This window comes from Oncorhynchus tshawytscha, linkage group LG06, assembly GCF_018296145.1.
Source record: "Oncorhynchus tshawytscha isolate Ot180627B linkage group LG06, Otsh_v2.0, whole genome shotgun sequence".
In the NCBI taxonomy this organism is placed as follows: Eukaryota; Metazoa; Chordata; class Actinopteri; order Salmoniformes; family Salmonidae; genus Oncorhynchus; species Oncorhynchus tshawytscha.
In genome coordinates, this window is record NC_056434.1 from 69,792,173 (window position 1) to 69,819,949 (window position 27,777).

Genomic DNA, 27,777 nt, shown 5'->3' on the forward strand with positions numbered 1-27,777 from the left:
AGACTATAGTATATTTCAGTGAAGTAATGAGTGTTCTTCATTTCCAATAAGCTGTCATTAATTCTGTCTCTCGGTAAAATATAGCGATTCTCCACATAGGCCTTATAGGCACGAGTAAAGAGTGAAGAGTGGACTAACCTCGCCTATTTTGGCACAGACTAAGGTTCACTTTAATGGATCAATTCTTTTATTATTAAAGGCGGCCTCTGTAGTGCAGACTAATACATTCTGAATTGATCCCCCTCCAAACCTTTATTGCCATTTCTCCAGCGAAAGATGTTCACTAGAATAAAGATTTTACATAGTGACTTGCCGTTAAATAAGCCTATAAACTGAAGTATTCACATTCTCATGGAAAGAAAATAAAAGGCGAGAGAGAGAAAGAGCTGGAATTGCCAGCAGGCTTTTGGAATATCATTACCACATTTTGCTAAAATTCAAATCATAGCATAAGGACAGTACCTGATAATTAAAACTGTCTCGGTGCGCCAGGGCTTTGATACGTACTCAAACGTCTGTGTGTGTTTGTCTGACTCTGTGTGTGTGTGTGTGTGTGTGTGTCTGTGTGTGTGTGTGTGCGCACGGGTGTGTGTTTGTGTGTGTGCACACCATCCAATAGCGTTCACAGTCTAGGATATATTAAATCGGAGGCCATTCTTTCAGAATAGGGATGTACATTCAGTTTACCTTGTCTGTCTGTTTTGTGGATTGATTGGCTTTTGTCTCTGTGGTATGCTGAGGTATTTCCATAGACCGGATAGACTAGTGAAAAGTTGTGGCTCTATGTAGTCACCTCTTTAACTCATTTTTTGGGGCCTGAGACAAGGGCCCTGTTCAGTCAAAAAAATTATAAACAGTGAATCCCGTTAATCCAATGTAAGAAATGCATTCAAAATGCCAGGTATGTTTCATTGTAATCATATTATCATTGAAACAAAATGAAACTCAACAATCAGAACATGCTCTCTTGTTGCATAAAAGCAATGTTTATTTCTGTGCTACCTAGGAAGTCATACTCTGGCAGTTTTAAGTGAACAGGGCCCTCAGTCAGAGCTGAGAATAGTGTGGAGTCTTTGCGGTAATGGAGCCTGAAGCGTGCCAGACCATTATTGACCAAATCTGTGTGAATGAGCCCAGCAGTTGAGGACATAATGATCCAGACTCACTGGGGTCTGTGTACCCAGCCCACGGGCTAGCCACTCGATCGCTGATCAATAGCTTTTTATTAAAATTGTTTGCAAAGAAATACAAATCCATATTGTTTTCCTTGGACAGGGGCACTGTGAAATATGTTGATATATTTATATATTTTTCCAGATGAATGCAGAAAATGATTGGTTGATATGCATGAGAAAACCACAGGCCAGTGGTGGGGCGATATCGGAATATCCACTTGGAATTGATTTTTAAAAAAAAGATGCATTTATGATGATCTTATTTTCCCTCTCTTCAATAGGGGTTGAATTACATATCATATTACCCTCATATTAAGAAAAATGTTATAACATAAGTCATTATAATACTTCTGCCAATAATGATATGCTGAGAGAGGCTTATTGATTCAGCTTATGATGCACCTGGACTAAATGAATTGCAAATTTGCCTATTGGCAATCTCTGCCACTCACTTCGATTCAGTGTTAGTATGTTGAATTGCACCAGCCAGAAAATTATCTTAGCATTTCAGAGGCACTGGAATACTCAACAAGGAAACCTTGTCACCAAACAAGATGTGTCTTCTATCCTCTTTCTCACTATTGTGCCGTGCTTAAATCACATTTATAATCCTTCCACTGCAGCAGACTATCTGACATGTAATGGAATTTGAAGACCATCTTTATTTAGATCTGCAGTTGGGTGAGATTACCAAACAAACTGCCCACCTCTCCACTTCTCCTCTCTGGGGGAAGACAAGGAAGGAAACAGGGACGGCAAACAGACAGGTGTAAAGACAGTGTGAAAGGATACAGGAAGACTTAAAGTCCGGGTTTATGTTTTCTCTTTGCAGAAGATGTAGAGGAGCTGAATGCTGGAGAGTGATTGAAGGAGTGAAGCTGAGCCCTGGATGGAGGGATCTGCTGGAGGAAAGGAGAGAGAGAGGTGAGTTGGGAAAGTGGTGTGGAGAGCGGGTGGGAGGGAGTAGGAAAGTGGAGAGAGAGAAAGAGAGAGAGAGCTGGAGGAAATTGGGAATTTCTACAGTGTTTGTTATCTAAAGTGGTGTATTTCTTTGAAACGGTTCCTGGTGAGGCTGGCATTGCTGCTGAAAGAGGGCATGCGGTCTCTGTAGTGCCGTAGCTTAGATGACTGAGATTTCTTTGATCACCTTGGTAACCGTCTCCTAATGTGACTGCTGCTGGTGAATTGTTGCTGATCTCAGACCAGAATTAGGCTGGTCTGACTGTGTAGTGTATTGTTTACCGGATGGGGTCATTGCTGCTTGTCAGTCCATTAACACCTAGTCTGTCCTCAAGCACAAGGAGATAAATAGACATGTGGAAATATTAGCAGGTGTTTCCACAGCAAGGTTAATACATTCATTATTTAGTTCCTGTGACTGGTATGACTGCTTCTCATTGTCTGTGAAAGCTTCTCATTGTTTGTGTTAATGGTCCCTTTTCAGTTGAACCAAAATGATATAATTTGTTGTTGTATTATTAGATTCTTGAAGAATTGAAAGTTTAACTTTTTTGTACAGTTTACATTTTCAGCAATATTTGTCACTTACTTAATATTTTTTTCTGGGCATCTAGTAATTTAATCTTGAATGTTGAGATAAGGAGCATGTTGCAGTGAGGAGAGAGTTGCAGTTGCACATGCCGACCAAAAGAGGGCAACATGATGTCAGAATTCCTGTTCTGGGTCCTGAATGAGATTGTATGTGTCGGGTTAAACGCGTAAGTAACAATAATTTACATTTACGCTTGGAACGGCTTCCCTCGCGCTGTCAGTCTGCAGTTCAAAGCGCCTTCCACTCTCCTGGCTACAAAGCAGCACCTTGTCACATGGTAAAGACAGCGAGGCTTGGGATGAAGTTCTTCACAGTCAAGGTGCCATTATGAAAGACCTTGCCTTGGCGTGGAAGCGAATCAAAACAAGGGGAAAATTAAATGTGCCAGTCTCTTCCTCCTGAAACCATCTCAGCTGCCTGGCTGGGCCTCAGCCAAGGACGTCTGGATGTTAAACAAACCCTCTTATATTACTTTACTTTTATTACTATTCTAGTCTGAGTTTGAGTTATCTTTTAATTATATTTATATTTAAGATTTGTATCATTATCTTTACCATTGTTGTTAATGGAAGCTTTGTTAATGGAAAATGTGAGAAATCTCCAAGTCATCTCTAAAAATTATGCATTTACAAAACACCCCACATTCAGATTAAAGCTGTCCAGTTGAAGTGATCTTTGATTCGTACAGTTGATTTTTGATTGCTCTTGAATGCTTTTACAGTAGTTTTATGGGTGTACATCAACACGCCCCCATAGTTGTCCCAGTCAAGTAGTATCCCCAGTCCATTCTGCTGAAGAGACCACCATCTTCAGCTCCACTGCTACCCTCTGTACCACGAAGCCCCTTACCCTGCACTCCTGTCCTCCCTCAACCCATGTCCCTGAGTGGAGAATGATAGCCCTCTTTGGCACAGTGTTCTGCCTTTGTTCCCTGTCAGGGACAGCCTGCTGGAAATACAGTGGCAGGGTCAGTGGTAGTTCAATATCTGGCCAGCAGAGGGCAAGGTGCCCTGGCATGGGGACGTAGTTCGAGAGAGAAGGAGATATTGTACAGTAGTGGTATGGCATTTTAAAAACCACAGGGTTGTCCCGACTAGAGAAAACACCAGACTACATGTTCAGTATTATTTTCTTATTTTTCTTCATATTATTACTATTAAAGGTATAAGTGGGAAGGAGTAAGTTATAATATATCTACTCAGTAGTATTACTAATACTGTTAATAGATAGTGCTCCTAATTACAAACTAATAGATAGATAACTGCTGTATTAGCCCAGACAAAAACTAATACTGGTACCACTGGAAATGCATTACAGTACAGTAATTGTAGAACAATTCAATTAAGTTGTACATGCTGTACAATTAGACTTTCCTGTTATGGAATTTAACAGTAAATTACTTGCATATTTGTGAGACATTTGCAAGTATTCAGGGATCATTTCATTTGTCGGTCATTGCTCTCCAGGATCACCAAGGTGGAACTAAAAACATTCATCTCTCTTGTCAAGCTGTGCTCAAGTGATATGCAACAATTTACTCTAGTGTATTGAAAAAAATTGATTGCACACAACAATAGATTGCACACAACAATAGATTGCACACAACAATAGATTGCACACAGGATTTCCAAGTCTATCCATTTACTGTTTTCGTCTTCAAGGTCATAACATTTTTATTTACATTTTTTCTGACTGTCAATAGATTTCTGACAAATTTATGTGGCAAGCTCATTTTCACCCAATGTCTGTTTAGAAACAGCAATAGCAGGTGCATTTAGACACCCTGTTTCCATTCTGTAAAACAAACCCCTTGTACTGCCGAACAACCCTCGAAACTAACTCATTACAAATATATCTCCTGTTTCCCTCTTTTGTCTTTGGTCTTATCTGGGCTAATGTGGAATTCATATTCAGAGACGAGAGAGTTTTGCTGAAGTAGACATTTTGTGTCTTCTCAAACACCAAACAGCCAAAAAGCAGCTTGTTTTTTTTGTCTAACATTTAGCTAATTGATTATCACATGCCTCAGTCTTATCAGCAAACTGTTATTTTGTAAATGAATATACAGGCACGATCTGCCTTTGTAGTACATTATTTGTGGACAAAATATGCAGACAGAGAAGAACACAAGTAGGTTTTCTGTTGCAGTGTCTAATTACGTATGCTCGCACCTATACAGAGACGGGAGTATTTATAGCTGAAATGTATTCACACTCCCCCAGTGAAATCATACGCCAGGCATCTGTTTATGAAGTGGCTCTTTTACTCCCAGCATTCCGGAACGCTCTTCCACGACCCGGGAGAACGAAGGCTTAATCGCTCCTGTCTTCCTGATTCACCGAATGATCTTTATGTGATCACTTTGACTTGTTTATGTGGTTTCTGCAGGATCTCTCGTCGCCGCCGCAATCCTTTCAGGAGAAATAGATTGTGAGAAAGGGATAGAGGGCGATGGATGGCAAAATGGAAGGAAAGGTCATCATAAAATGAGGGATGAAGGGACAGAGGGAGATAATTTATCTGCTACACCTCTATATAGATTCCTTTGTAGTTGCAGTCCCGTTGCTTTCTAACAAAGCATACACAGACAGACAGACAGACAGACAGACAGACAGACAGACAGACAGACAGACAGACAGACAGACAGACAGACAGACAGACAGACAGACAGACAGACAGACAGACAGACAGACAGACAGACAGCCATAGTCAGTGACTAACACACACAGCAGCAGCAGCACCTCACTGCACCCAGATAGTCTGATGTGTCTGACCGGCCCTGGCAGAACATCCTATGCTTCATTTTAGGCATACAGACGGTGAGGGGGAAATGATACTTTAAAGAGAAGGGGAGAAAGAAGGGAAGGAGAAGAAGAGAAAAAATTTGGAAGGTGATTAGTTGTTCTGGCGGATCTTGGCAGTGGAGAAGGCTGGAACACTAATCTGCGCTTTGGTTGGAGACATTTTCGCACAGTAGGTCCCTCTTTCCGCCCCCTCTCAATTTTAAGCCCCGTGTCAAGCTCAAGCTCCTCTCCAGCGCTCGCTGCTCTCATTTCCTCTGCCTTCTGGCGAGCCCTGCTATTTATAAGAAATCATTTTTCTTCCTCTCTTTTATTTAATTCTTTCCCAGCGTGTTTTATTTTCTGCCCTGCTTAGGAAGGTGCCCAGATGAGTGGCAGGCGGCCAGAGGTTTTCTCTCCTCTTCCTCTCTCCTCCTCCTCCTCTTCCTCTCATCGCATGTCTTTTTCACATCCAGAATCCTCAGCTTAGAAGCAGTCCAACTGCTTGACACTACCTGAGGAGATGTGTAAACACACGCACACACACACTGATACACACACACACACACTAGCACAGCACAAAATTTGTGTTATTTCTACCAGAAATGTGTAGACTTATTTAAACTATTTTGGATAGCAAGTGTAGCAATGTGTGTAGACTGACCAGGTAAATCCAGGTGAAAGCTATGATTTCTTATTGATGTCACAATCCACTTCAATCTGTGTAGATGAAGGGGAGGAGACACGTTAAAGAAGGATTTTTAAGCCTTGAGACAATTGAGACATGGATTGTGTATGTGTGCCATTCATAGGGTCAATGGGCAAGACAACATTTTTAAGTGCCTTTGAACTGAGTATGGTGGTAGGTGCCAGGCGCACCGGTTTGAGTGTGTCAAGAACTACAATGCTGCTGGGTTTTTCACACTCAACAGTTTCCCATGTGTATCAATAATGTTCCACCACCCAACGGCAGGCCAGTGGTCAAAAACGGGTAATTGACGAAAGGGGACGAAGGAGGCTGACACGAATTGTGCAGAGCAACAGACGGGCTACAGTTGGTCAACTGACAGTCCAGTACAACATTGGTGCCCAAAGACACATAAAGGAATGCGCAACTCGTCGTAACTTGACATGAATGGGGTGTGGCAGCTGATGACCTTACAGGGTTCCAATGCTGCTGCAGTGGGCCAAGGAACGAAAACACTGGACACTGGAGAATTGGAAAAACATTGCCTGGTCTGATGAATCCCGGTTCCTGCTGTTTCACGCTGATGGGACGACTAGAGTATGGAGAAAACCAAATGAGTATATGCATCCATCATGCTGCGTGTTAACATCGCAGGCTGGTGGTGATGGTGCGGGGCGTGTTTTTCATGGCACACATTGGGCCCCTTGATTAAAGTGGTGGAACGTTTAAATGCCACAGGATATCTGAACATCATAGCCAATCAGGTGCATCCCTTCATGGCAGCAGTGTATCCATCTGCGAATTGATTTGTTTTCAGCATAAGGCCAGGATTGTCCAGGAATGGTTCCACAAACATGACAGTGAATTCAGCTTACTGCAGTGTCCTGCCCAGTCACCAGATCACAATCCAATTGAGCACTTGTGGGATGAGATGGAACGTGCAATTCGGAGTAGAGATCCACTGCCTGCCAACTTGACACAACTGTGGGATGAATTGGAGTCAACATGTGCCAGCATCCCTGTTGAAGGCTTTTGACACCTTGTAGAGTCCATGCCCCAACGAATTGAGGCTGTTCTGATGGCAAAAGGGGATGCAACTCAATTAGAAAGATGTTTTGTACACTCAGTGTATAGATTTAGATCTCAATAATGTATGAACAGCAAATTAAATAAAGTAAATTTAGTGTAGTGATGAGTATTTGAATTATATGAAATACAATAAGGTGAAACACTGTACTCGCAGTTGAGAAAAAGAGGTTCAAGTTACATGATTTTGATTGAGTTTGCAATATTTCTCTCTCGATCCCTCTTTCTTTTTATTTGCCTTCGTCTTCCCTCCTCAACAGTCAGTAAAATTAATTTCCCTGACCTTAGCTTCGCCCGAGCTGCAGGGTTCAAATTCCAGCGTTCTCTCTACACTGCCGTTTTATTTCACTATAAAATATGTTCAACAGGATAATGAGAGCTTTGGGGAATCCGCTTATAGATTTTTATTTCGTGGCCGGAAAAAAATACAAAATTATTAAAGTTGAGTAAACAGGCACCTGGTCAGAGGGGGACTGAACCGGGGGGGTGAACTTTAAGACAATTTGGAGTCTTAGTTTTCTCATCTCTAACGTGAGGGAACTCACTCAAGCTGATGACCCAGAGAGTTGAGAGTGGCACAGACATGAACAGAGAGTAGGAGCTGGAAGGGGGATAATATTTCCTATAGGGGAATGATAAGGGAACATCCACATGGTAACAGCACCAGGTGTTTGTGTCCTATACCTAAACAGACATGTAAGGATGCTAATTGTTCCACTTAGGGCCCCAAGCTGTGTGCATTTACCTGGAAATAACATTTAGAGGCATCAACCCACCACCCGAACACAACAGCTGCCACTTAGAGGTGTCAGGCTTTTTTAACTTCTCTGTCTATCTGATGAATGCTATTAGGGTACAACCATTCATTCAGATATGGGCAGTAGCTACACGGCCAACATTGTCCAAAGGCCTTAACCATAATGATCCATTAGACTCTGTCAGAATGTCAGTTCTGATACTGTAATGTACTGTGAATTGGTGTCTGATACTATGTGATGGATGCCCAACTTAGTTCATTCTCCAGAACTGCAAACTGTCCCTTTCTTCCGAAACTTTGCAAAAGCTTAGTCTTTCTTAATCCCCTCACCTTTGTCCAGTTGGTAATGGTGCAGAATGAATAATGTGCTCTGCTTCCCCTAAAAGTAGTCATCTGATCCATGTTTCTCAGGATGCGGTCTCTTAAAGCCCCTGCCACCGGTGTCCTTGCCAGCCTCCATCAATCGCCCGGCGATGGGCGGAACAGAGGAAGAGAGGGGCGATAGATGAAGTGAAAACTTTTCGAGGTATGTAGAGTGTCGCCAGCCGGCCGGGGCGATGGGGAAGAGTTGCCCGGCCTTCTGTAATGGGAGCGAGAGAGAGTGTGAAGGGAGAGCGGGCGCTGATAGATATTGATAGAGATTTTAATGAATGTTCAGGAGAGATGGCACCTAAAGCGCTCCTCTGGTAATGCAGTGTGACAGTGTATTTGTACTAATAACCCCTAAAAGTGGTGATAAAATACTGTGGGCTCCTACTGGAGCTGTGATGGATGTGATGTGAGTAATTAAACTCCATTAGGATGGGACTTCACTTACCCAGGGATGTGTGTGTGTGTGTGTGTGTGTGCGTGTGCGTGTGTGTGCGTGTGCGCCAGGGCAGTGCCGGACAGTCAGGCGGCTGGGAGGTAGAAGAATGCATGAAAGCAGCATTACCCCCAGCCAGTCCATCCTAGGGAAAAGGGCATGTGTGTGTGTGTGTGTGTGTGTGTGTGTGTGTGTGTGTGTGTGTGTGTGTGTGTGTCTGAGTCTGTGTGTGAAGGACTCATGAGTGCAAGCGTCTCTATGATCTCCCATGTTTCATTGCTGATCCCAAAAGAGTGTGTTTACGTGTGTGCGTGTGTGTTAGTGTTTGTACAGTTTACATGACAGGTTGCAGCCGAGGCAACGTCACACATACTGTAAGGGTTTTTGTGTTGACAGGAAAGCATACTTCAGTCTGTCTTCACCGAGTGCTCAATGTCCCTCTGCAGGACCACTGTGGTGTTTAGATGCCAGGAGAGAAACCCTAGGCTATACTACCTACCTACCGCACTCACTGGGAATACACTGGCCCCACACTACACCACCGTGTTCTACTACTCTCTCCTCTTCACCCTCTCTCTCTCACACACACACCTTCTCAGGCGCTGGTCCCAGCAGCAGTGCATCCCCCTCCCCTGCTGTTTTAGTGAGCGTAGATTCCAGAAGACAGGCATCATGGTTGGCACCCAGGCCTGGGATCTGCCCTCTCTGAAAATGGCTGCGGTAATGACCCTCCTGGGAGCGCCCTGTTGGGCGGCTGAGCGGATATGTCCAGGTGCTGCAACATAAGCATTTCATTAAATATTGAAGCCACCGTTTACAAGCTACTAGCAGTTCTAGTGGCAGAAAAAAGCCTTTTTGGCATCGGTCCAAAAGCGACTATGTATGTGAAATTTTTTCCGCTCTCTTTTTCCACTCTCTCTCTCTCTTTCTCTCTCTCTAATCACACTCTGCTTTTACTTGACCTTTCTTCTTCTAATTAGTTGCCTTGTTGAAAAGCATTGTGGGTAATATATCTTGGGCGATGCAGTTCTCATCTCCCTGTGTGTGCTGCCGATGGTGATGGCTCGCAAATGCTGATTATTTATTCAGGGAAGCCATTTTCCTCTGATCCCAAAATACACAAGCCATAAAGCACTGGCCCGCTATGACCCAACTACTCAAAACAGGGGAAAAGGAGAGAGTTCTGTGTGGTTTGGGACACATTGACATTGCGAATGTGCTTGTACACATCTACAAGGCCAGACTTATATGCTCTCTATTCCTGTTATGAAATGTACTGTTCTGGTGCATACACATGAGTCTATGCATTTAATTGGTGGCGTTGCTTTTATTAATGCAATGTAAGAATAATTGTATTAAAACAATAAATGTTAATCTAAAGTAAATTTAGTTTTACTCTACTTAGAGTGAGTAATGAGGGAGGCTGGACAAATAAGGGAAAGGGGGATACCTAGTCAGTTGTACAACTGAAATGTGTATTCCACATGTAACCCAACCCCTCTGAATCAGAGAGGTGCAGGGAGCGGCCTTAATCGACATCCACGGCGCCCGGGGAACAGTGGGTTAACTACCAGGGGATTTGATCCAGCAACCTGTCGGTAACTGGCCCAATGCTCTAACCACTAGGCTACCTGCTAGTCACAGATGTCAGATCTTAATATGCCCCATTTCATCGCAGGAGGAAAATAGTCCTGCAGCAGGAGGATTTGAAAGAATATTGAATATTTAAAATGGCTGTCAGGAGGCAGCTGGAAGCAATGTTTGTTTGTAGGCTATACAATGAAGTACCGTACCTAGGTGGCTGTAGTTGGTGGAAGGCTCTGCCAACCAACCATCAAGTATCATCAAGTATTCTCACAGCTTGCTAGAGCATTGTAAACTGCCATAGTGCAGTGATCTGGGCAGCACACTTTGTCTCTGAGCATCAAGAGTTTGCACCCCGTGCTGGGCAATCGCTTTGACACTTTGTATGAATTGAAACGAACGTTGGTGTAGCCTACTGTTATTATTTAACCAATCCAAAGGCTGCTGCCTACCTACCTCCAAAGGCACCTACCTTAGAAGTAGAACTCTTCCAGTTAGGTTACATCCATTTGGGACAGGATTCGAAGGCAGCATCACGTGATAACACATAATAAAACTCTATTGATGACAAATACATATTTTGCAGGTGTTCACGTGTGTAGTGAAATGCTCCTAGCTCCAACAGATCAGTAATACTTAACAATACAAAACAATACACACAAATCCCCAAAAATAAGATGAAAGGAATTAAGAAATCTCAGAACAAGCCAAGTCAGAATCCGGAATATAACTATATACAATATGTTTATGATGTTGTGTATAGACGGTATGGACAGGATATGAATAGAAAAGGTGTGTACAGCAGTAGTTCTATAGAAGACATATACATATGAAGTGGGTGAAACAGTATGTAAACATTATTAAAGTGACCAGTGTTCAATGACTATGTACATAGGGCAGCAGTCTCTAAGGTGCAGGGTACCGGGTGATGCCGGCTAGTGACAGCAGAACAAAACGAATAAGATCTTCCAAGCCTGTGATTACCACAGACCTTATTTTCAGTATTTATTCCAAACCCCTATTCTCTCCACATTCATTTTTCCAATAAGGATGGCTCCATGAACCAGGTAACTTATATCCGGGTTTTAGAACTACAAGCTGGTGAGCTCTATTTTGGTCGATTACCAGCAAAATAATTATTGCATCGCCGTTTATCCAAAAACCCTACAAAAACGCCATTCATTTTCCTCATAGGCTTTGTCCGACGAACCATGGTGGAGTTAGTGCCTACAAAAAGAAACCATTACTATTGCACTCTATAGTTAGCTATGCTTGCCTGTTCAGCAGATTGTCTGCCTGTATACAGCACTGATTACTACCACCAGAACAACTGAATGAATACCCAGCGTGGCCAGTCAAGTAAACAGTGTCTCATTTGCATGACATATTGGTGGACTATGGGCCATCAAGTCATAGTGACGTTAGCATGACACATTACACTGGTTATAGCACAACGCTACAGCCTATGTACAGCCTAGTGCATTCGGAAAGTATTCAGACCCCTTGACCTTTTCCACATTTTGTTATGTTACAGCCTTATTCTTAAATAGACCAAGTAAAATAAATTCCTCATCAATCTACACACAATACCCCGTAACGAAAACAGAAATACATTATTTACATAAGTATTCAGACCCTTTGCTATGAGACCCGAAATTGAGCTCAGGTGCATCCTGTTTCCATTGATCATCATTGAGACGTTTCTACAACTTGATTGGAGTCCACCAGTGGTAAATTCAATTGATTGGACATGATAGGGAAAGGCACACACCTGTCTATATAAGGTCCCACAGTTGACAGTGCAAGTCAGAGGAGAAACCAAGCGATGAGGTTGAAGAAATTGTCTGTAGAGCTCCAAGACAGGATTAAGTCAAGGCACAGATCTGGGGAAGGCTACCAAAAAATGTCTGCAGCATTGAAGCTCCCCAAAAACACAGTGTCCTCCATCATTCATAAATGGAAGAAGTTTGGAACCAACAAAACTCTTCCTAGGGCTGGTTGCCTGGCCAAACTGAGCAATCGGGTGAGAAGGGCCTTGGTCAGGGAGGTGACCAAGAACCCGATTGCCACTGACAGAGCTCCAGAGTTCCTCTGTGGAGATGGGAGAAACTTCCAGAAGGACAACCATCTCTGCAGCACTCCACCAATCAGGCCTTTATGGTAGATTGGCCAGAGGGAAGCCACTCCTCGGTAAAAGGCCAAAAGGCACCTAAAGGACTCTCAGACCATGAGAAAGAAGATTCTCTGGTCTGATGAAACCAAGATTGAATTCTTTGACCTGAATGCCAAGCATCATGTCTGGAGGAAACCTGGCACCATCCCTACACTGAAGCATGATGGTGGCAGTATCATGCTGTGGGGATGTTTTTCAGCGGCAGGGACTAGAAACATGTCAAACGAAGTATAGAATCAATCTTTAGGATGTTTTTATCATAAATCTTCAATAATGTTCCAACCGGAGAATTCCTTTGTCTTTAGAATTGCAATGGAACGCAAGTCGTTCTCACTTGTGCGCGCGTGATCAGCTCATACCACTATGGCAGACACCTGACTCAATCAGCTCTCATTCACCCTCACTTCACTGTAGAAGCCTCAAACAACGTTCTAAAGACTATTGACATCTAGTGGAAGCCTTAGGAAGTGAAATATGACTCCGTAGACACTGTATATTTGATAGGCAATGGTTGAAAAACTACAAACCTAAGATTTCCCACTTCCTGGTTGGATTTTTCTCAGGTTTTTGCCTGCCATATGAGTTCTGTTATACTCACAGACATCATTCAAACAGTTTTCTATCCAATACTACTACTAAAATGCATATATTAGCTTCTAGACCTGAGTAGCAGGAGGTTTACGCTGGGCACGCTTTTCATCCGAACGTGAAAATGCTGCCCCCTCCCAAACAGGTTATGCTCCGTTCATTTTTCACTTGATCCTGACTAGTCTCGCAGTCCCTGCCGCTGGAAAAACATCCCCACAGCATGATACTGCCACCACAATGCTTCAGTGTCGGGATGGTGCCAGGTTTCCTCCAGATGTGACGCTTGGCATTCAGGTCAAAGAATTCAATCTTGGTTTCATCAGACCCGAGAATCTTGTTGAAAGGTTGGTAATGGCTCACATCAACACCATTATCCCAGAAACCCTAGACCCACTCCAATTTGCATACCGCCCAAACAGATCCACAGATGATGAAATCTCTATTGCACTCCACACTGCCCTTTCCCACCTGGACAAAAGGAACACTTATGTGAGAATGCTATTCATTGACTACATCTCAGCGTTCAACACCATGGTACCCTCAAAGCTCATCACTAAGCTAAGTATCCTGTGACTAAACACTGCAACTGGATCCTGGAATTCCTGACGGGCCGCCCCCAGGTGGTGAGGGTAGGAAGCAACACATCTGCCACGCTGATCCTCAACCCTGGAGCTCCCCAGGGGTGCATGCTCAGTTCGCTCCTGTACTCCCTGTTCACCCACGACTGGATGGACAGGCATGACTCCAACACCATCATTAAGTTTGCAGACCACTCAACAGTGGTAGGCCTGATCACCGACAACGACGAGACAGCCTATAGGGAGGAAGTCAGAGACCTGGCGGGGTGGTGCCAGAATAACAACCTATCCCTCAACATAACCAAGACTGAGGAGATTATTGTGGACTACAGGAAAAGGAGTACTGAGCACGCCCCCATTCTCATCGATGGGGCTGTAGTGGAGCAGGTTGAGAGCTTCAAGTTCCTTGGTGTCCACATCAACAACAAACTAGAATGGTCCAAACACACCAAGACAGTCATGAAGAGGGCATGGCGAAGCCTATTCTTCCTCAGGAAACTAAAAAAGATTTGGCATGGGTCCTGAGATCCTCAAAAGGTCCTACAGCTGCACCATCGAGAGCATCCTGACTGGTTGCATCACTGCCTGGTATGGCAATTGCTCGGCCTCTGACCGCGAGGCACCACAGAGGGTAGTGCGTACTGCCCAGTACATCACTGGGGCTAAGCTGCCTGCCATCCAGGACCTCTACACCAGTCCAGGCTCTGGGTGGGCCAGTCAAGTACATTCAGACACTTGTCCCGAAGCCACTCCTGCATTGTCTTGGCTGTGTGCTTGGGGTCGTTGTCTTGTTGGAAGGTGAACCTTCATCCCAGTCTTTTCTCCTGAGCGCTCTGGAGCAGGTTTTCATGAAGAATCTCTCTGTACTTTGCTCCATTCATCTTTCCCTCGATCCTGACTAGTCTCCCAGTCCCTGCCACTGAAAAACATACCCACAGCATGATACTGCCACCAGCATGCTTCACCATAGGGATGGTGCCAGGTTTTCTCCAGACGTGACGCTTGGCATTCAGGCCAAAGAGTTCAATCTTGGTTTCATCAGACCAGAGAATAATGTTTCTCATGTTCTGAGAGTCTTTAGGTGCAGGCCTAGGCCCTTCTCCCCCGATTGCTCAGTTTGGCCGGGCGACCAGCTCTAGGAAGAGTTTTGGTGGTTCCAAACTTCTTTCATTTCACGGTGTTCTTTGGGACCTTCAATGCTGCAGACCTTTTTTGGTACCCTTCCCCAGATCTATACCTCGACACAAACCTGTCTCGGAGCTCTACGGACAATTCCTTCAACCTCATGGCTTGGTTTTTGCTCTGACATGCACTGTTAACTGTGGTGGAGTTCAATCAAGTTGTAGAAACATATCAAGAAAAATCAATGGGAACAGGATGCGCCTGAGCTCAATTTCGAGTCTCATAGCAAAGGGTCTGAATACTTATTTAAGTAAGGTATTTCTGTTTTTTATATTTAATACATTTGCTAAAATGTCTAAAAACCTGTTTTTGCTTTGTCATTATGTGGTATTTTGTTTGTATTTAATCCATTTTAGAATAAAGCTGCAAGATAACAAAATGTGGAAAAGGTCAAGGGGTCTGAATTCTTTCCGAATGCACTGTACCAGTTTTTCATGAAAATTAAAAACCACAACTCCATTCCACTACTTTGACCCTAACTGATCCTACTATTTCGTTTAACACATCTTGTACCTCTTCAGCAGTAAAACCTTGTACACCCAAGTAATTCTCTGCAGCTGCCACCACAACATTTATTTTCTGTGATTTACGTTCCATTTCTGCGGTACAGTTGATGACCATGGCAATGAATGCTAAGAAGCCAACCTTACTGAAGTACAAATTCATATCACACTGTTTTGGCCTGGGCCTACTACTCACCCTTGACCCGACCCATCATCCTCTACTCTCTCCACTGCCTCAGCGTACGAAACCTTCTGTTCTACTCTGACACTGGCAACCTCAACTTGTCTTTACACATGCCTTTGTCCCATGCCCTTCTGCACACATCTCACATCTCGGTATCTCCCTACTACACACTGCTGCAACATAACCATAAGCTTGGCATCTGAAACACCTTGGTGAGTTTGGCACAAATCTCTCACTGGATAACTGACATATCCTAACATGACTTTATCAGGTGAAGACTCTGCTTCAAAACTTTTTTAAAAAGCGCCCTGCTCTGGAGAGCAAAGCAAGTCACACGGCTCGGACTCGGGGGTCTTCACCACACATGCCACCACAGGTAATTCATCCTCACTCTCTTCAGGTTTAATTTTTGAGCCATCAGAGACAGCAGAATACGGTTTGTACTTGGCGACATTCTTCCTCAACTCATCTTCCTATTGCACTCAGCTCTTCTCCTTCTTCATCACTGTCCATAACCACGTCTATCTGTTCACCACGCTCTTGCCATACCTTCATCTGCTGTATTGCTTGCAGAGCACACACTGGCGGCGTTTATCCAAAAGCCAACTTCTGCTCCTTAGCCAAAGTCTGGCTATCTCTGGCCTCTCCATGCTTCTCTTTTATCCAAGTTCCTTAAATGTTGCAAGATTTTGGTGCCCTTCCCCAGATCTTCAACCTTGTATTCACTTTGTCATTATGGTGTATTGTGTGTAGATTGATGAAGAAAAACATTTATTTAATCCATTTTAGAATAAGGCTATAACATACCAACATTGTGAAAAGGGGAAGGGGTCTGAATACATTGCGAATGCACTGTAAATAACATCTTTAGATGCATGTCAATGAATTAACTGTAAACATTAACCCTGTAACCCATTAAAGTTATAACAGTTATACTTACAATTCGCAACGTTATTCCTTATTCTCTTGGAAAATGTTGTCCCAAGTGTGGACTTCTGTCCACTATTAATTCAGAAATTATTAACATTTTTGCTGCACCGCAAGCTGATATGGGATAGCCTCCCAGGCGAAGGATACACGGGGTTGGGACATGCACATTTTGACTTCCTGCCTACAATTTCTTCCTCAAAAGGCGGCATCCTTGTTATCGCCAGCTGATGTTTCATTGAACCATCGATATGAATTGACCCGCATAGTTGATCTCAATTGCAACCATTAATAGTCACCTCATTACCACTCCTGTCACGTTCTGACCTTTATTTCCTGTGTTTTGTATTTAGTTAGTATGGTCAGGGTGTGAGTTGGGTGGGCAGTCTATGTGTGATTTTCTATGATTTGGGGTTTTCTATGTTTCGGCCTAGTATGGTTCTCAATCAGAGGCAGGTGTCATTAGTTGTCTCTGATTGAGAATCATACTTAGGTAGCCTGGGTTTCACTGTGTGTTTGTGGGTGATTGTTCCTGTCTCTGTCTTTGCACCAGATAGGACTGTTTAGGGTTTCACACGTTCCATGTTTATTGTTTTGTAGTGTTCATGTGTACATTTACATATTAAAAGAACCATGGACACTTACCACGCCGCATATTGGTCTTCTGATCCGTTTCGCCTCTCCTCTTCGGAAGAAGAGGAGGAAATCCCTTACAACTCCCTAAAAAGATGATGTCGGTGTCCTGCTTGCAACCAAAGTCTTTTAAGATATGTTCGCCCACTGGTTGGCATTGGCATCTCAAAAATGTTTCCTTTTTGAACAGACTAATGGTGATTTTTCACTCACGAGGCTCATGAGTGAAGAGCGACATCTGTAGTAAACATTTTAATTATTTTAAAAACAACATATTTGACCTAGACAGTAGGTAGGCTTACCATAATGAGAATATATTTGCCTGTGTGTGTGTGTTTGTGTGAGAACAGCTGGTTGTGACTCAGGCCCTTGGCTGATGACTGCTCTTGGGACTCTGTGTTGACGTGTGCCTTCAGGTGCACATTGCTCTCCAATTCATGCATAACAGAGTTACCCCTCAAACACACACACGGCCAAGGAGAACAGGCAAGAGTGTATGTGTGTGTGCATTTGCACATCTGTGTGTTTTCCTGTGTGTGTGTCAATCTCTGCAAGGACTTTGTGTGCTTATCTTCAGTGTTTCAAAGCCTTCAGTCATTTCACTGCAGTAGTTTACCACTGTCCAGATGTTATAAGACCGGTGAAGTTGTGGGATGGCTTGGCGTTTTATCTCCATATTGCCAATTGCCAATTGTCCGCTAGAGGCAACACGAGTGCCTGTTATCATCCAGTAGGGTCCAGTAGGACAGCATTTCCCAAACTCGATACCACAAGGGGTGCACGTTTTGGTTTTTGCCCTAGCACTACACAGCTGATTCAAATAATAAAAGCTTGATTATGAGTTGGATATTTAAATCGGCTGTATAGTGCTAGGGCAAAAAACAATGTGCACCCCTTGTGGTCCCTTGTACTGAGTTTGGGAAACGCTGAGCTAGTGTGGTGGGAATGGGTATTGGGTATGGGATAAAACCGCAAGCTACATCTCTAAACATTGCGGGTTCAACCTTAGTGCTAGGCACTCGTTACCTAAATTTAACCCAAATGCCTAAACTTAACCAAATTCTCGGAAATAATGCCTTAACGTTGAGGTTAGTTTTGGTTTCACTTTTGCATAGTTTGACTGATGACAACACACTCTGTAAAACACTCAAACGGCAACACGCTACGTGCCTTAAAAGTTGTGTTCTACAAATCCTGCCTAATTTTAGGCTAATGCTTTAGATAAATTATTTGATTTGATAAAACAAAGGTTTAGCATTATACAGTAATTTCTTGATACAAACATGTTAAGGAGAATATTGTGTGTGTGTGTGTGTGTGTGCATGTGTCAATCACTCGAAGACGATTTTGGGAGCTTATCTTAAGTGTTTCTATCATGACACAAGACGAGACCCAGATGCAGATGGTTGGAGTCTTACAATGTTTAATAATCCAAAAGGAGTAGGCAAGAGAATAGTAGTGGACAGGCAAAAAGGTCAGAACCAGATCAGAGTCCAGGAGGTACAGACAGGCTCGTGGTCAAGGCAGGCAGAATGGTCAGGCAGGTGGGTACAAAGTCCAGAAACAGGCAAGGGTCAAAACCGGGAGGACTAGAAAAAGAGAATAGCAAAGTTAGGAGTACAGGAAAAACACTGGTTGACTTGGAACATACAAGACAAACTGGCACAGAGTGACAGAAAACACAGGGAAATACACTGGGGAAAATAAGTGACACCTGGAGGGGGTGGAGACAATAACGAGGACAGGTGAAACTGATCAGGGTGTGACAGTTTCAATGGCTTCGATCATGTCGCTGCAAATCATTGCTATTTTAAACTACTGCTTTAGATAATTCCTTGATTTGATAAAAACAAAGGTTCAGTGTTCTGTATCATTTGCTTGATACAGAATATTGAACTTTGAAAATAATGATGAGCACTTCGTTCTTATGTGGGTGGTGTTAATTTACATGAACAATTTAGAACATTCTATGAATTCATTCGTAGATATTATAGTACACATTTCCGTAAAACCCCTTAGCCATCAACTGTGAAGTGGAATGATTTAAACCACTCCCGATTATGATTGATATTGCATGATTTGTCTTAGTGATATGTATAGGTATACTTTTTGATTTTCAAATTATAGTCATTATGTTGCATCACAAATGTGACCGACTGCCTCTATTCGGTCTTATGTAGCAACATTTGAAATGTAGTTTTTTACATTGTATAAAAGTATAGACTCAGTGCTGCAACAGGGCATTTCATACACTACAGTTGAGGAACAATGGGAAAGTCATTCTGCTTTTAAAATGGTAAACTTGGAACCCAACTTTTGAGAAAATGACCCTTAATGTTTGATACACCTACTGGAGAGCTCTTCTTTGTCTACCCCTAATCAGCATCGTTCACTCTTAAGCCTCAGCCCCACCCATCTCTTTGAGGACTCACATGTGAGGCCATGTGCTAAACAGAGTCAGTCCTGTAGTAAACAACCAAAGATTTCAATAGTGAAAGTGATGAAAGTAGTTGCCTACAATAAGGGAACACCCCAGGTAAAAATAGACGGTATCTAGTCTTTGGCCTACAGTATATCCCAATCTGACTTTGGCGCAGGTCATGTTGTATTTCACGTTACCGTTTCTGTTAAACATACACTATATCAAATAAAAACAAAGTTTATTTGTCACATGCACAGGATATAGAAGGTGTAAACTGTACAGTGAAATGGTTACTTGCATATTTGCATAGTATATATATCAACAATAGAACGTGTCCAGATAAAAATATGGTATAAATATTTAGTCTGCTTAACCAGACACAGTTGTCTAAATTGATCTGTCATATGAAAGAACTGCTATAACCATGCCCCAGTCACATCTAGCATAGTGGATGGGACACTATTTTCTAGACATGTACACATGCACATGGCCATTAACACCCCCGGATAACTTTTATTTTACTAGGCAAGTCAGTTAAGAACAAATTCTTATTTTCAATGACATCCTAGGAACAGTGGGTTAACTGCCTTGTTCAGGGGCAGAATGACAGATTTGTACCTTGTCAGCTCGGGGATTTGATCTTGCAACCATTCAGTTACTAGTCCAACGGTCTAACCACTAGCCTACGCTACCGGCCCCAACTTGATGGGTAATGTAATTATCTGGTGACGTGTATAGTTTTGTTTAGACATGTAGCTAGCTAGCTAAACAATGAACCATAATCCCAATCCATAGCTTCAGTACAAACGGAATGTCATAGCTAGCCTCCATACATTAACTACTGTAGTATGAATCTGCAGATAGGTAAAGGCTACAACTAGCAATGCAAATGGCTTTCTGAGAAACAAATAATATTACTACACAGATCATACATGTAACGTTAGCTAACGAGCCAGCATGCTAATGTTCGCTAGTTAATGAACAGTACGCTATAACTTGCAATGAAAACGACTTTCTGACAAAATTAGAAACTTAAATTATCTGAAAACGTCAGGGTGTGTTTTCCATTTTGTTTGTATCTAGCTAACGTAAACTCACTCGCTTTTGTACATCGCGCTGGTCCGTACAATTGACCTTATTTTAGCGGCCAAAAAACGTAACACTTCCAGATCAACTGTAATAACGATACCAATGTAAAGCACATCTTCTCCCCTTCTCCCCAACTAAATCAATGATGAGACCTTCATTATGCCCATCTCTGCATGATTCAAGAAGGCAATGAGCTCCGTCGGGTCTTTTAAAAAATGGCGGGTGGGGAAGCTAAACCTATTGCATGATAGTGAGAAGGAGAAATGTCGTGTGGGGAAACTGCTTTTTTCACTCGATCTTTCCAACTTATCACCTTATAGCCTCTAAAATGTAAATAAAACACTATAAAGAGTTTATATAATGTGTCATTACATACCTATTTGAAGGTTGATGTTGAATTTGAATGGGGTTTTTAGGGCGGTACTAAAGTGATCTTAGAAGTAAACAGCGGCTTTTGAGAGTCATGATCGCTTGCAGTGATGACGCAAAAAAAGACTAGGTATCCCCCCCTTACCCCCGTCACTGTCCATTTCTTGTTTTTAAAGGATGAGATAAGTGCTACACCTGGTGGAGAGAGATTGTAAGACAGAATTAGTTGCTTTAAGTGTGCTGTACGTTACGCCATGGCACGTCACGATGTAAGGTACAGCATCGGAGGGATCACTTTTTTCAACTTTTCTCCAATACTATAGAGCCATTGTCATGTCAATGAACACTTGAATAGAAATGTAGTTTACACCCCAGATTTTGATATCAACACAGTCGCTACAATCCCATTAGTTTTCTTTGCAGCCACGTTTGAATGTCGCGGTTGTGCACATTTGTACGGAATGGGGTTAGCATACGTTACAGCTTTTTTGGCCTGTTGTGTCAAGTCACTCCTGTTCACAGTGACTGTGTGCAGAAAGTAGGCCATCACAACTTTTTCCCACTGATCTTTGTCAATAGCGCCTGCTAAATTCATGTCAGAAATTATGTTGAGAGCAGTAGCAACCCTTTTGCAGTTCTCCATGGCTTATGTTATATCTTTAAAAAAAGCTGCGGTACCAAGTATTATCTACACATACTGAGCGGCGCGTGTTATTGGCAGAAGTGTGCTACATGGCAGACCAATCCAAACTCATTTCTTGGCATGTCCAGCCCACTCATTATCTCAGCCAATCATGGCTAGTGGGAAGGTTCCTGACTTTTTCCGTGGCTAAACCAACTAGGTTCTTAATTTAATAATTGTATTCGTATTTCCAGATGGCATACACGTTTGTTATTAAGGCACATGAAAGTTCACATGTTCCAGAAGGCATTTCTTCCAAAAAACACATTTTGATCAAATAAAAAATGATACGTTCAAATGCCTCTCCTGTGAAGTAGAGATGTGCAACATACGCCTAGCTTCTAGAAACAGGTCGAATATTTCATTGATGTGAATTAAGTTTGGGTGCACACTCCTATTAACTTGCTTTTATTAGTGTAGTTATGTCACATATTTGTTTTGCAGGGTCTTGTAAGTATTAATCATAACCCTATATGATGTAGCCTACTGTATAGGCTATAGGCTATCATGTTCATTCAAGTGAGCAATAAATCCTGACTTTTGAGTGATACTAATGGTATAAACAGTGTGTTCAGTCTGTTACCATTATGCTGTCTAAAATACAAAGCATATTTTGAAGGCCTCTATGTATCAAACAACAAATTGAAGCATACTTTATCCTCCAGACAAGGTAATATGCACTATTCTCCATAAAATATGCATCAATTAAGTATGATGTAAAGAGAAAGGACAATTTATTGCTCTAAGGATTTATTCAATTTGACTCTGTAATTGCTTGCAATTCACATGCTCATTATATTACAATTTAGTGCATTTAACAGCAGCTGGTCTGCAGATAATGGTAGGGCTATAGGGGGTAGGGCTGGTCCCAAACGGGTCCTCTCAAGGTGGAACTCGACAAACAATTACGTTTTTTGAGATCAATTATAAAGTTCCCTCTCAATATAAAAATATATTACAAGAAAGAAGAAGATAAAGACAAATTAGCCTATCCGGTGTAATTAAATTGGGTGTTCTGTGATAAAGACTAGTTATTTTCCCTCCAAAGATAAACATTCATCTCTAGACCAAACGGAGATCTCTGACCTCATAGTAAGTTATTCTGAATTTGTGATAAAAGCTTGTATGAACAATATAACTGACATTGTATTCGTGCCAACACTAAGAAATGAAAAGTGGCTATATGCATGACACTTTTATAGTGGGGTCCAACGTTTCTGCAAAATCACTTGCGGCCATCAAAGAGTAATGCTTTGAAGGTGGCATAGCCATTCACTAGCTCCAGCCATTGTGCTTTAATGACATTTATTATGAAGTGTTTTTCGTCTATTTGGGGATTGAACACTACTACACTCTTAGAAAAAAGGTTCTTTCTAAAACCTAAAAGGGTTATTTGGCTGTCCCCATAGGAGTACCCTTTAAAGAACCCTTTTTGGTTCCAGGTAGAACCCTTGTGGTTTTGGGCTCACTGTAAAACCCTTTCCACAGAGAGTTGTAAATGGAATCCAAAAGAGTTTTACTTGGAAACAAAAAGGGTTCTACTTGGAACCAAAATGAGTACTCCTATGGGGACAGCCAAAGAACCCTTTTGGGGAAAGAAATGCTCAGAGTGTACAGGACATTTTATTTTGAGGTTTTGTTATTTGGTCTTTCCTCACCAATAGTACTCCACTAGATGTGTGAGTTATTGTATGTATGTGTATACCCAACATCAATTAAATGTAGGATATACATAAAATAAGTTGAACAGTGTGCATTTTCACCCATTCTGGGTTCTCTCTTGAGTGTGTCCTGTTTCCCATTCTGTCTCTATGAAGCAACAAGAGCTAGTATGAGATATGGCTGATTCTGGAGAGGTCCATCCTCCTCTCCCTCTTCCTCTCTCCTCCTCTTCCTCCCTCTGTGTCTGACGTGTATTACTGACTGTTAACTGAGTGCTTTCCTCTTTTCCTGCAGCATCCCCTTTTTCCCTGCTGTAAGTATACCATTTTAATTAGGAATGCTGACAGGTCCAGCACATGATCCAAGGCCCTGTATCCATCACTAGAGAGAAGAGAGAGAGAAGAGAGAGAGAATAGAGAGAGAGGGAGAGAGAGAGAGAGGAGAGAAAGATATGCTAGGGTGTAGATCTGTAGCCGCTCTCCCTCCCTACCCCCCCCCCCTCTCTCTCTCCCTCTCTCTCTCGCTCTCTCTCTCTCTCTCCCTTCCTCCATCTCACCCCCTCTCCCTCCCTCCCCCTCTCTCTCTCTCTCTCTCTCTCAATCTCTCTCTCTCTCCCCTCTCCTGACACGTGAGCCGGAGTTGAGCAGCAGGTGCCATATTACTGTGTACAGAAAAGCAATTAGGAAGCATATTGGATGAATGAGTAGTGCATTAATATTAGCAAGTGCATTTGTCAGTTGGTTTGATGCAAGCCCTTTTCTTTTCTTTCTGCAACATTAAGATTGTGGCGCTCATAAATTCTCTGCTTAAACCACCATCTGCTCCTCTGTCAGGCCACACCGGCACACTGAAGGGAAGGAGAGAGAGAGGAGATGGAGAGAAAAGGCATTTACTTTCTTCCCCTTTCTTTCTTTTTCACGTGGAAGGACTCGGTATTAGGATTTATGGAGATGTTGGGCACAGACCTAGCGACAGTGGTCTTAAATCTATCTCACTCCTTTTGTCCAGATCCATACCTTTTGTTACTGACACATGCATGGAGGCATTGCTCTTCATTGTCTTCAGCAAAGACTTATATCTAGCACATGTACCTATTCAATAAAAAAGCGACAATAACTCATAATATATTAGGGGGGGTTGTTGAATCATGACTGAGAGTGCTGAGAACACTGTTCTGGAATGGCACACCAACATCATCCACCTCTCCACCCATCTCAACCCATTGTCTATCATTTGGCTGTTTATGCGATAGGGGCAGCGGCTACAGCATTGCACTGCATAAACCAATTATGAGATGTATTGTGTAATAGTATTTTTAGCCCGGGATGGTTTCTCTCCTGCTGGCTGGCTGGCTCCTGCATTGTGGCCAGCCTCTTCAGGGCAATCGTCTCAGTGTCATGGTGGCAGTTTAATGACAACGCGTCCAAACTGTCACTGCAAGATTACTGTCACTGTCACCGTGACGATGCCCCGCGGGCAATGTGGGGGTGGGACTGGGGGTCGAGGAGAGAGGGGGGGGATGAATGAGAACCCCCCCCACCCCCCAAGTGATTAGCTAGCCTGCAGTGAGCTCTAAGCAGTCTAATCTACCCGAGGGGGGGGGGACCTGGAAGGGGGGCACAGAGGAGGCTCACAGACCTGTTCTTTGTTTCAGATTCTATATTAGTCCCTGCTGTCTGACTGAAATTGCAGATCCAAAATGGATCCCCCTCAGATTCTGTTCTCTCAGGGGCTGACCCAAAATGGATCCCCTCTCAGATTCTGTTCTCTCAGGGGCTGATCCAAAATGGATTCTCAGCTCCAGTAGTTGCTCTGGAAGTCATTCGTCTGAATGTCACAAGCATATGGGCACCATATTGTGTATGTATACTGTGTCTATGGTGAATGGTGCTGTGTAGTTTGATAGTGGTGGATCTGAAATCTGAAGTGATGTGAAATCAGTATTTTCATGCTGAGAGACCATCGCCTCTGTGACTCCCTCTGGAGCACATATTGTACACACACACACACACACACACACACACACCAACACACACACACACACACACACACACACACACACACACACACACACACACACACACACACACAAAACACCTAATATAAGTGCCACACTTTTATCTGCATTCCTATCTTCTACCCAATGCATTTCTCGCCCCCATGGATAACATAGCATTCCAAACCGGCACACTGAGTCCATAGTGGATCCCATGATTTTCCTCAGGCCTTTTCCATGAGTGAGCCCATTAAAACGTCCCAATGCTGGTCTCCCGTTCCAGAACCTGTGACTTCTCTCTCTGCTCTTCCCCCATTACTCTTCTGTGCAGCCCTTTGGAGGATCGTTCCTAAACATCTCCAGTGCCAGGTTTGTCAGCCAGCAGAGATTTAACGGCCTTGTCAGTAGCTGCTGTCCTAATCTGTCTAGCAGACTCTGGCCCCCAGATTAAAGATCAGGAGATTTGAAGGAGGCATGGAGAGGGAGAGGAGAGAGGAAAAAAATTGAAGTTGGAGTCTTTGTGCCAAAATTCCTTTATAAATAAGCATGTTTAATCTGGCTAGTCCCTAGCAGACCTCCCCACTAGATGTTTATGGCTGGAAAGCTGCAGCGGCCGCTTCTTTTGAAAGGGGCAGACTTGGCACATTCTGCACCTAGTGTTCTGAATTAGCTAAGGCCTTTCTCCCCCTCCTTGCTTTTCCTGTTATTCTTCATTTTGTTTGGTAATAGCTTGCGGCTTGCCTTAAAGTAGGCAAATTTTATAAAAATTCTACTGTTCAGCCTTGCTTTTGTGTGCGTGCGTGCGCGTGTGTGTGTGTCTGCGCGTGTGTGTGTGCATGTGCGTACGTGCGCGCGTGTGTGTGCGCGCATTTTTCTTTGCACATGTGTGAGTTTGTGTGTGTAATTTGCGCCTGTGTGTGCACATGTTGCGTTTATATTCGAGTGTGTTGGCGAGAGACAGACCCGGGTTAGAAGGATGTGCTTCTGCTTGTGTGAGTGTGTTCTGCATTTGAGCGTGATCCACTGGTGTGTATGTACTGTATGCCTGTTTGCACTGTTCTCTCATCGCAGTCATGATCACCTACATGTTTTCTTCCATCATTCAACAGGTTAAAAGCTGATACATCAGACTGTATCCTGCTGTGTAATCCTGTCTCATTGTTATTCCAGACTGCTAGCAAAGCTGAGTGTTTCCCCTGTAGCTCCAGTCATTAATAGCACTAGAAGCTCTCTTAAGAGCACTGTCTAATTGCTCTCACTCACAACTATCCGATGGGCTCGGCTATTATGCCTGATCTTGGGGGCCAGGCATTCATAATCTATGCCCGATTCGCCCAGCTGACCTGTGCTCTAACACTGTGTCCGTATCACACAACCAACAGGGGGCGCTCTAAGCTGTTATTACCTTGAATAACCAGTGCTCTGTTCGAGATATAGACATACAGATGTGAAACTATGGCTTGCAGTGACCTGACATTGAATTCTCCCACAAAACAACACAAGGCAGGGAGCTGTTTTTGTACATCTGGGAGTGAAATAGTGGGCTTCTGTAGGGGAAGGTTGTTTGTGTTTTTCTTCTTCCACCCAATTGGTATTATGACGGCAAAAATACTTGCACACACATGCATACAACAAGCAAGGTCACAGCTCTCACTGTTCTATAATCTTTCTCTCTCTCTGTGTCTGCTCTCTCTCACTTTCTCTCTTTCATTCTCTTACTTTCTCTCTCTCTATTTAGCTCTCTCACTCTGTCTGCTCTCTCTCTTTCGCTCTCCCTCTTTTGCTCTCTCTCTCTCTCTCTCTCTCTCTCTCTCTCTCTCTCTCTCTCTCTCTCTCTACATGGACACTCTCTAGCCAATTCCAGCCTCACCGGCCTATGAGCCCTCAAATATAGAATTGTCTCCACCATTCGGATTAGTTTGTCTATATATCCTCCGTGCCCTTTTCCAATATGAGCCTGCGACTCTCCCTGTCACTCCGTCTTTCACAAATCACATGGAAGCAGGGCGCGATCTGAGAGGGACAATTTGCCAATGGTATGCATGAGTAAGCAGGGAATTCACCATCCATTAAACTGACCAGAGAGAGGGAGTGCGAGAGAAAGAGAGAGAAAGAGAGAAGATTAAAGGAGAGAGAGAGCATTACACTTTCTTTGACAGCCCTCTATACCATGGTATGCACACACACAAAAAACACAACACAAATATTCATGATTCCTGTTAACCTGCTGCATGTGTATATGTGAGTTTGTATGTGATTTCTGTTCAATCCCATTTCTCTCTCACCTCTCCCATTGATAGAAGGATGGTATTCCTGTGTGTGCTGGAACTTTTACCATGTGAAGGTCAGACAGGTTTTACAA

The 27,777-nt window shown here is 43.1% G+C and overlaps 1 long non-coding RNA gene across 2 annotated transcripts in view; it reads left to right on the top strand.

Moving 5' to 3' along the window:
• LOC112253011 overlaps window positions 1-27,777 on the top strand; it is a 46,320-nt gene that overhangs the window by 11,610 nt on the left and 6,933 nt on the right. The window contains exons 4-5 of one of the 2 annotated variants that reach the window (XR_002953920.2): window positions 2,008-2,099; window positions 8,450-8,564. This is a non-coding gene — a long non-coding RNA (uncharacterized LOC112253011). The remainder of the gene's footprint in view (window positions 1-2,007; window positions 2,100-8,449; window positions 8,565-27,777) is intronic. The other variant, XR_002953922.2, reaches the window with a different exon arrangement.